At 47.3% G+C, this 9575-nt stretch overlaps 1 long non-coding RNA gene across 1 annotated transcript; it reads left to right on the forward strand.

The window, feature by feature from the left end:
* The first annotated feature begins 6849 nt into the window (after window positions 1-6849).
* On the forward strand, window positions 6850-9025 carry LOC311632174. Its single transcript, XR_014796728.1, has 3 exons — window positions 6850-7324; window positions 8363-8451; window positions 8989-9025. It is a non-coding gene; the product is annotated as an uncharacterized lncRNA (long non-coding RNA).
* The last annotated feature ends 550 nt before the right edge of the window (window positions 9026-9575 follow it).

A 9575-nucleotide genomic window follows, 5' to 3' on the forward strand; every position in this document is an offset into this window, starting at 1 on the left:
CACAGGCACGTTCTCAAATGAGTGGCGGTGAGCATCATAAAATATTGCACAGTTCAATGTTTTCTTTCCTCCACCACTGGAAACGGAGCCACGTCTTCCTTTTGACTGCAAGACACTTCACAGCCCAATGCCAAATAACGGGACTGAAATTTCAGGAGAATCTAGGGACATAACTGCCAGGATACCAGCTAACTCATTTCCATCTCGCATAACTAAACTAGATCACACTGCCCAAGCTGAACTACATGTTTAAAAGTCCATTGAAAAGAGATGATTAGAATTTCTATTAAGAACCAAGCCTCAGACAGCCACATCAGTGGAAGTGATAAAGAATAATTTGAAAGAATAAAAAAAATAGGCCAATATGCTGGAGAAATGCTACGCTACTAAATCTCACCCTAAATGCATAGACGCACAATCTGTATCTATTTACTATGCAATGAAATATCTGATCTTAAAAAGACTTTAAGAGAAATAAACAGCAAAAGGTACCATTGGCATACGTTCAAAAGTATTAAATAATGTGTGTTAATGTGCTGATCACACTCTATGAAGACATCAAGTTTAAATAGACTTACCATTGAGAATAGCACTTAGGAACTACATATAAATTACCATAGTAGACACTCTTTCTTTGGTATAGGGAAGCAGAAGAGCCTTGTGTAACAAATTTGATTTATATGCTGTATTAAGACCACATTTTGCTCTGATGTCAATGAAATATGTGATTAGAGGTTGACAATTGTGTGTAGACAATGACCGCAAGAGGGACTATACGCGAAAATAAGAATTTTCTCAAGTTAACCATACGTTTTAGAATTCAACTTTAGCAGTGTTTTGATGTTTCCAGGAGTTTGAAAGAGAAGGGATTTTTTCATTGTAAAAGGAAAAGCAACAAATTCATTTAGTATTACAAAAAAGCTGAAATCACCCAGATCTCAAGGTTGATAGAGTAACAGGAAAGGAGGCAAGAATATTTTCAGAGTGAAGGCAACGGTACCGAGCAATCAAGGAGCCCTACTTTGCACTTATATTTGAAGATTTCCAGTAAAAAAAAACACAAAACTGAAACATTCCATCTTAGACATGGAAGGGAAGACACTTTATCAAAGTTACTATCTAAGCAATCAAAGCGTTTAAGAATCCTATTTGGAACTCGGTAGAAACACACACTTGCGAGGTATTCGGACGTATTTGTCCTGAGGTTGCTCTTCTAACAGATTACTATTTTAAGTGGCACTGCAGATTCTTTGGGGGGTTTTGATGTTCTAGTGGAGGTATGGAAAGCAACATTTCTCACACGACAGAGATGAAATTACTTTTCGTTAAGGTTTTTGCCACTGGGAGATGATAAGAAAAACCTGCTTTCGACCCCTAGCCCCAACCAGGAAGTCTGAAGCCCTGGATTACTGCACAGGTAGATATTAAAATGGGAGACAGAGCCGTTATTTAGTGGTGACAGGAATATAAATACGTGCACTAACCTATAAACTGGTACTTACTTGAGCGAGGTAAGTAATATTTTTCCCCTGATTGCTGAGCTGTCAGTTTAATGCAGCGTAAATAAACAGTAGGTGCCTGCTAGCTCGAAGTAGGAAGTGTTCATTCCACACGAGGAACAGATTACTGAAGCCTGATGCTCATCATGCTGAAACATAACTTTCATTTTACCAGAAAATACACCCTGCCGTGGAGGGTGTGTTGTGCCTGATCTATTAATTAACTTAACTCTGTTCTGTCAAAACGTAAACCGATTTGTTAAAAATCATCCCAGACTTCTGGAGTTTGAAAACCAAATCAATTTGAAAAGCAAGAGTAATGACTGCTCTGTAACCTGACCACAAATGCTAAAGCCAAATACTTAACAGAATAAGCAATAACTGTGCAAAACCCCCCCCCCCCCACTCAAAAAAAAAAAGAGAGCAAAAAAGAACCAATTTAAATATAGAATGTAATAATCTGAGTTAAAGAATTGACTCAAAATCCTCCTCCTTGGCTAATGAAAAGCAGCTGGCATCTTTACTTCTGTTGTCACCGTGTGCAACTTAGATCCATCCGATACCTATGCTTGTTCTGCTCCCTGAAATATCTAAAGGTAAGCCATTCATGAAAATCAAATCATACTCTCTGATTCTAACAGAAACGTTACTGAGCTCTGCTGAGAGAAGTGGCAAGCTTGAGGATCAGATGACGATGCCCTTCCTAACAGCATTCATATAAAAATGTGGCTTTTCTTCCCATTTTCTATATGCCACCACGCTATGACGGTATATAGCAACTCGTTTTTCTCCTTACATATGAGTACTGAGCAAAATATTTCATGGCATCATGTAAAATGGGGACACATCTGATCTAAAAAGTATACAAGGCAATTGTGGAGGCTGTCCTTTAAAACATGAACGCATTCTGATAATCCATGGATTGTAAAGAGGAAAAAAGGGGCTTAAAAATGTTTTTGCATTGGACTACAGCATGTCTAGATATGGCCTGACTATTGATTCAGTGGCATGTCTTTATTTTACAGACTTCACCAATCCCAAGTACTAACTAAGAGTCATCCAAGATAACACATCTCAAAAGAAATGATGTGTTTGTGTACAGGGCATATCTATGTATGGCCCTTCTGGAAATTTACAGAGCAGATGACAAGCCACTAGAGTGCTTTACAGAGTCCCTACTGTATATCCGTGTTGCCTTTAGCTTAATAGAGTTTGTAACCAGAAGATTTTCACAATAATGAGGAACAGGTGCCAGTCACCTGACCTTTTAGGCCTAATTTACAACCCCCAACCTGTCACCTGAAAAAAATAACTCAAAACCTCCTCCAGGTATTTCCATCTTTGCCAACGTGATGCAGCCTTTCTTAACCTTCACTCAGCATATCATATCTTATTAAGCCGCATGATCGCATAGCTGGCAACAGACTTCTTTGCAGAAATAAGCCAATGTTCATTTTGTGGTGGTTCTTGTTTAAGATGCTGAGAAACAAAAGACCCACTTTTGTAGATGATCAACCGAAGAATATATTAATTTATTACAACAACTAAACAAAAGGCATTCCTCTTGAATACTTTTACATACAAAGAACTATTATTTATTACATATTTCAGCCTGTGGGAAAATGAGGAATGCATTGATTCTGGAAATAACTATTCAGACTTTGGGAAGTTCTTTAGGTTTTCTTTATCTTCCCCCTCTCTTCCATCCCTCCTACCCCCCACACATTTTAAGGCACTAGTCCTTTAGAAGGGAAATCCCTATTTGTTCTTTATTATACATCATTTGTATTCATTATTCAGAAAGGAATACAAAATTGAGCAGTGATTTTTATTTCTCTTGTTCGAGCTTGTTACAAGTAGCCATGCTCAAATTTAACAGTGCTTTGTATTTTATAGCTACTGTTTACATGTTATGTATTGCATATGACTAAACAACTCTACATTTAAAATATTGTTTCCATTAGAAAAAAACATGAAGTAATAAGTGTCAAATGGAGATGAAGAATAAACATGCCTGGTATGTTTATAAAATGCATAGTCATTTAAAATATGCAGAAATACGATACATATTTTGCTCCTGTTACATAGTAAGCACATTGTTTAAAGTCTATTTAATAACGTGCCTAACCAAGTTAATTAAAGTATTTATGTCTGGTGATTGTGTTAAACATTCGGAGAGGTAGTGAAAGATGCAGCCAGTTACTTCTGCAAACTAAAGTTGAAATTATGCACTTATTATAACCTTTTCTAACAATGTGAGAAAAACAGAGTAAATATATTAAATCTGTTTCGCAACAGATGCTTAGGTTGTTAATATTTAAGATGCCTATTCATGCTATTCCTGTCTGCACATTTGTCAAAAATGTAAGCTTGAATGCTAATGTTTGCCAGCAGACTGGAGCAGCCAGTATATGAATGTACTACTGTTCTGCTAAAATAATATGCAATAGAAATAAAGAACTGCTGCTAAATCATAGCACCCGTACCACACAGCGGATTAAAGGTTCGTAGAGCAAACACCTCAACCTTAGTTTTCTCCAGTCTTAAAGTAGGGGGGGGGGGGGGTGCGGGGGGAGAAAGAGGAGGTGTTGCAGCCACATTCGACTATAGAATAAATCTTGCATTCCTGATAACTCAGGAAAAAAAAAATCCACTTCAGACAGGGTGTACATTTCAATAAAGTTTCAGCGGGATGAGTTACTGGGGCAGCAGCACAAACCCTGTAGATTTCAGGAGCTGCTTCGCACAAAACCTGGCACTGAGAAGTGTAGTTTTACTCCTTCTCACCCTCCTAACTCTGTCCTCCAGGGGAAGTCAGGTGGCCTGGCCTCCGAGCACGCAAGCATGGAACCCCAGGTTCTGTCCTTGAGAACAGGACATCTTTCTGTGTCCCCTCTTTTGCAACCGTGGGAAGTCCAAGTGTGACAGCGGTTGCCTGGAAAGGCGGGAGGCCGCTGAGAAAGTTCACAGAGGAAGGGCCCAGAGGTCAAAGTTGCCAGCGAGGGCACTTTGGGAAAGGGACCCTGCACTTGACAGTTGGGAGTGAAATTTGCAATGCCCTAGTGGCAGAGGTCCGTGCCAGAACCCCCAGCAAGAGCCCTGAGTCCCTCTTGGCATTCTGGAGTCTTGATCCAAGCGTCCTGCTCTGTGCGTTGCCCCGGGTACGCGCGTGTCCCTCCCGGACCTGCCACCTGCCTGCGCAGTTCCCCGCCCGGCGGCTGCCCAAACCCAGGTCCCGCCGCCCCAGGAGGAGCCTCGGCGGTGGGGCCCGCGGAGAAAGCGGAGTGGGGCGCACAGTGACCCCCGTGGCTGCTCCGTGATGTCTCCGTCCATCCCTGCAAAGAAGGCAGCACCTCTCCCTCCCTTCCTCCAGCCCATCTCCAAAGCCATGTTCACTCCAGGAGGCTTTCGGGGACCGGTCTCTGCCGGGGACTGGAGACGCGGGTGCCCGCCGCGGCTTTCAAACTCCCGGCTCCAACTTGAGCGCCCGGCGGCGCCCGAGCGGCTCCCGGGGAGGAGGAGAAGTTGCCACAAACTTCCCAGGTCCCCGTCCTGGGAAGGGGACGCGGGCGGGCGGGCGGGCGGGGGGCGGAGGAAAGCGGGGATGGACCTGGGAAGGATGCTGAGCTTCCCGGCGATCCGGCGGGGGAGCGTTTCCACTCCCCAGCGCGCTCCTTCCTCGGGGCTCCCTCCTGCCAGCCCGGCTCGGAGGGGCGCAGAGAGGCTCCCCCTTGCTCCGTGGGCTTCCTTCGGGTCTTTTCTACTCCCCCCTTTTCTCCTCCCAAAGGGCGTCAAGCGGATGACCCGAAGGCGTGTGTCCAGCCCGGGGTCTGTCGGGCGGGCAGGTGTGTCAGTGTGCCCACACCCTGCGAGAGGAAGGACGGACGGCATCTTCGAGTCCCCCCATCCCGCGTGCGCTCCCCCTCACTCTCCCCGCCACCCCTGGACCCGGCGGCGCGGGCGCGAGAGAAGGGGCTCCATCCGCGGACCCCCGCCGCCTGCGCCCACGAGAGAGGGGAGCCGAGCAGAGCCGCCCCGACCAGGGGCGCCAGGAGTGGGTGCTACAAAGAAGTTTGAATCGATCCCGAAGAAAAAAAAAGAGAGAAAGAGAGAAAGGGATAAAAGATAGAGAGCGGAGAGGGGAAAAAAAAAAAAAAAAAAAAAGGCAAAGGAGCAGGACTCACCCGGGCATGGGCGCTGGCGGACGCGGGCCGGGGCCGGGGCCGGGGCCGGGGCCGGCGGGCTCCCCGCGCGGGCGCACCGTGCGGCCGGCGTCGGACTCCCGAGGCGGCGGCTTCTGCCTCTGGTGCCGCCGCCGCCGCCGCCGCCGGAGCTGCGGCCGCCGCGGAAGTTAATGGCAACTTGACTTCAAGTTGTCTCCTCTCCCCATCCGAAGTGGGCGTTTAAAGGGGAGAGCGAGGCGAGGAGCGAGGAGCGAGCGAGCGAGCGCGCGGGGCCGAGGGAAGGAAGGGAAGGGGGGGGGGAGGGAGGAGATGTGAAGGGGGGAGGAGGGGCGGGGGCGGGAGGGGGAAGGGGCCGGCGGGAGCTGCTCGGGGCTCGGCGGCGGTCGCCGCGCCCGCAGTCTGGAGGAGGTGCACGGGAGCAGCCGGGCGCCCCCCGCGGGAGCCCGCAGCCCCCCGCAGCCCCCGCGGCCCCCGCCGCGCGCATCCAGCCGCGCTCCTCCGGGGGGGCCTGCGCGCTGCGCCCCGGGCGCTCCGCGGACTCCGCGCCGCCGCCGCCGCCGATCCGGAGCTGGTGCGCAGCGCGGGGCCGGCCGGCGGGGCGGCGAGGCGAGGGCCCGGCCCGCCTCCCCTGCGCCCGCCCCGGCTTCTCCCCCTGGCGGCGGCGGAGCCTCGGCGGCTGCACCGGGCGCGCCGGAGCCCGAGCCGAGCCGAGCCCGAGCCGCAGCCGCCGCCGCGCGCTGCTCCCGGGCTCCCTCCCCGCGGGCCGGCCGGGTGTTGGGGGGGGTGGGGAAGGGGGGGACGGGGGAGGGATCGGAGGGACGAGGGCGGGCGAGGGGCGCGCCAGGGGGATTGGCACCGAAGATCGGACCCTCAGCCCTCGCGAGGGGTAAGTGTGGGCGCCTCGGAGCGCGCTCGGGGTGCGCGGCGCGGACCTCGGCGCCCGCCAGCCCCCCCCCCCCTCTCCCGGGCCCCCACCTCGCGCACCCCTCCTCTGGCTGCCTGCGGCTTCCTCTTGTTGTTCGTTGTTTGCCTGGGCTTTTTTTCTTTTTCTTTTTCTTTTTTTTTTTTTTTTTTTGAGGGGGAACAGGGGGGTGATCGCAGAGTGTGCCAGCGGAGGAGGAAGTCAGGTGAGAGGCCCCGACAATCTCCCCCCTTCTCCCCCCCACCCCCCCGCCGCCCACCCTCAGCCCAGCCTGCGTGGGATGGATCACTCCCCACTAGGGGCATGCGGGCCAATTTTTTTTTTTTTTCCTCTTCGGTGTTAGGTGAAGAAGATCTTTCCTAAAGGGCCTCCTTCCCTTCATTCACAGCCTGTTCTGCCCATCTATCTCCCCTTCACCCCACACCCTAGCCCCTCTCTGTACCCCAGGCGGGAGCGCTGCACCCCAACTAAGGAGCACGTGGCGGAAGGAAGAGGAGTGGACCCCTGGCCACGGGTTTACTATTGATCCTCCCGTAGGCAGCTGTGCTTTCCTACTCGCTGGAAGAAAGGCGCCCAAGCTGTGAGGTCCAATTTCTCCAAAAAAGCTGGAAGCAGAGAGGGCTCGTGATGAGGGGCGAGGGAATGTACCCCACAGGAGACTGAAGCTCCAAAAACCTCCAAGATCAGGGGTGAACTGGAGGTTCAGGACCCCAGCTAAGGTGAAATGGAAATTCAACTTGCCATTCGTCCGCCCCCCTCCCCCCCACTCTAAGGGAAGCTAACAAGTCTTTTGTTTTTGTGTTGTGTCCTCTTTGGGAAATTTGCATTGAGTATGACAACAGAAAATTACTACTGTTTACTACAAGTGTAAGGGGATTGCAGAAAGAAAGAAGAAGAAAAAAAAAAAACCATAGTCTTTACTTTTTCTCCCAGTGTGTGTGTGTGTGTGTGTGTGTGTGTGTGTGTGTGTGGTGTGTATGTGTGTGTAGTTGTTAGGTTCAGAGCTTGAACTGCAAAAAACGTCAGTTTGTAACAATAAGAATTGCAGAGCCGCCTCCTTGTATTTTTAGAAGCTGCACTTTCTTGAGTTCCTTTCACACAAGGCTTGCTCTCTCATTAAGCCCCCATAAATAATTGTATTTACAAGAGAAGGAAACTATGGTAGCAGGAGGGAGATTGCTAAGATCTCCATCCCGCTAGCCTGGAACACAGTTTTACCGTGAAGTTCCTGGAAAGTGACTGTGGGCTGAGAATTCAGCTTTTCCCCCCCTAAAAGCTCTGGTAGGTCCTCTCTTGTCAAATGTCTATGAATAAAGCACGCTGGGAAAATCCTGACACCCGTGCAGTCTTATTTTATCTTTTACACAGTGGCAGGTGCTACTTTTTCAAGCCCTGGGTAACAAACACGTCAACTGTGCTGTATTTTGGGGTGGGTTTTCTAAATAAAGGAGAGTCGCCCATGTAGTCATGCTGCTCTCTCATCTGCCAGTGCTTTTCTATCAATGGGTATTGAATTCACTGGAATGTAGCCGTCTTTTTTTTTTTCCAGCTGATTGTCATTTTAGGCGGGGACCACGATTCCAAAGACATAAGAATACAAAAAGTTTCTTTTAGAAAAATAGCCCTCATTTTTTTTTTTTAAGACACACGTGCCCACCGCAACTCCTGGTTCTGTAAAGCAAGGCAAAAAAAAAATAATAATAATAAAATAAAATGTATGCATGATTGTGATAAAACACAAGTTTTCTTCCCTGCAGGACCCAGGAGACACCCAACCCTGCCTTAATTTCCCGAAACGCTGAATTGCCTAACCAGTACCAATATTTCCATCTGGGAATGACATCAGGTTTGGAATGGAAAGAATAAATAAACCCTCGGTCTTTAATTACTGCTTATTAGCAATTTCTTGTAGCAGGCAGCTGATTCTCCAGTTCTAAAAGCCTGAAATGAACCTTAACAGAAACTGAAATACAGAAAGTAGAAGGTTTTTTGTTCTTTTTCTCCCTTGCACACACTTACCTACTGGTCATCCCCCGCCCCCCCCCCAAGTTATCAATTAAGTCCTCAGAATTCAAGGTGTGCTATGCTCCCCTGAATTAAACCAAGGGGAGATTGTGACCCAACCTTTTGCATTTGCTTCCCCCCAAGTAGTCTTGTACAGGGAGCTCATAGACTCTATTTAAATATAGAATTATGTAATGATGGGTAAAGGGTATTAAGTAACATTATCTTGATAATCTTGAATAAACCTTGCCCCCTGGCACATAGTAGGAATACATTAAATGCTTACTGAATTAAGATGTTAATGAAATATTGTAATTGGCCGCAAATTCAATATTACTGAGCTAAGGCTTTTCTTTTTCTTTTCTTTTTTTTTTTTCAGAAAAAGAAGGCATTTTTTTTTTTGCCCTGAAAGTTATTAAGGTAATACATTTGTATTCCTAGACTTTTTTTTAATAAGTCCAAATCTAACATAAATAGTTGAAAGACAAATCTGAAATACATCAAATAATAATACCTAGTGTCAAAAGCTGATTATATTCCTCAGAGAATAGACAATAAAATACTGCTTACTAAATAGTATGAGAAAGACGCAAAGTATTGGCCTTCAAGGAACTTATTTGCTGGGAAAATGACATTAAAATGTGAAAAGACAATAAATCAATAAATGGTTTGAATCAAAGGAATGCTTGAGAAAATGTGTATTTTTTTTTTTTTCTTTTTTAGACCAGAGGATATAGACATCCTGAAACTCTGGATTGGAGAGTATTTTTAAAATTAATTTGTCCAGTCAAAACTTTAGAGGCCATCAATGCAAACATTTGGGTGAAAGAGAAACTCATCACTTACCTCCATAAAGGCAGAGATTTTAGGTAGTGAATATTCAACACACTCTAGAGTTCAATGTATATTGTGTGAATAAAGCATAAAGTCATAAGCAACTTATTTCTTCTTTGCACACTTCAATAT

The sequence above is a fragment of the Pipistrellus hanaki genome (genome assembly GCF_964339955.1).
Source record: "Pipistrellus hanaki genome assembly, chromosome: 13".
In the NCBI taxonomy this organism is placed as follows: Eukaryota; Metazoa; Chordata; class Mammalia; order Chiroptera; family Vespertilionidae; genus Pipistrellus; species Pipistrellus hanaki.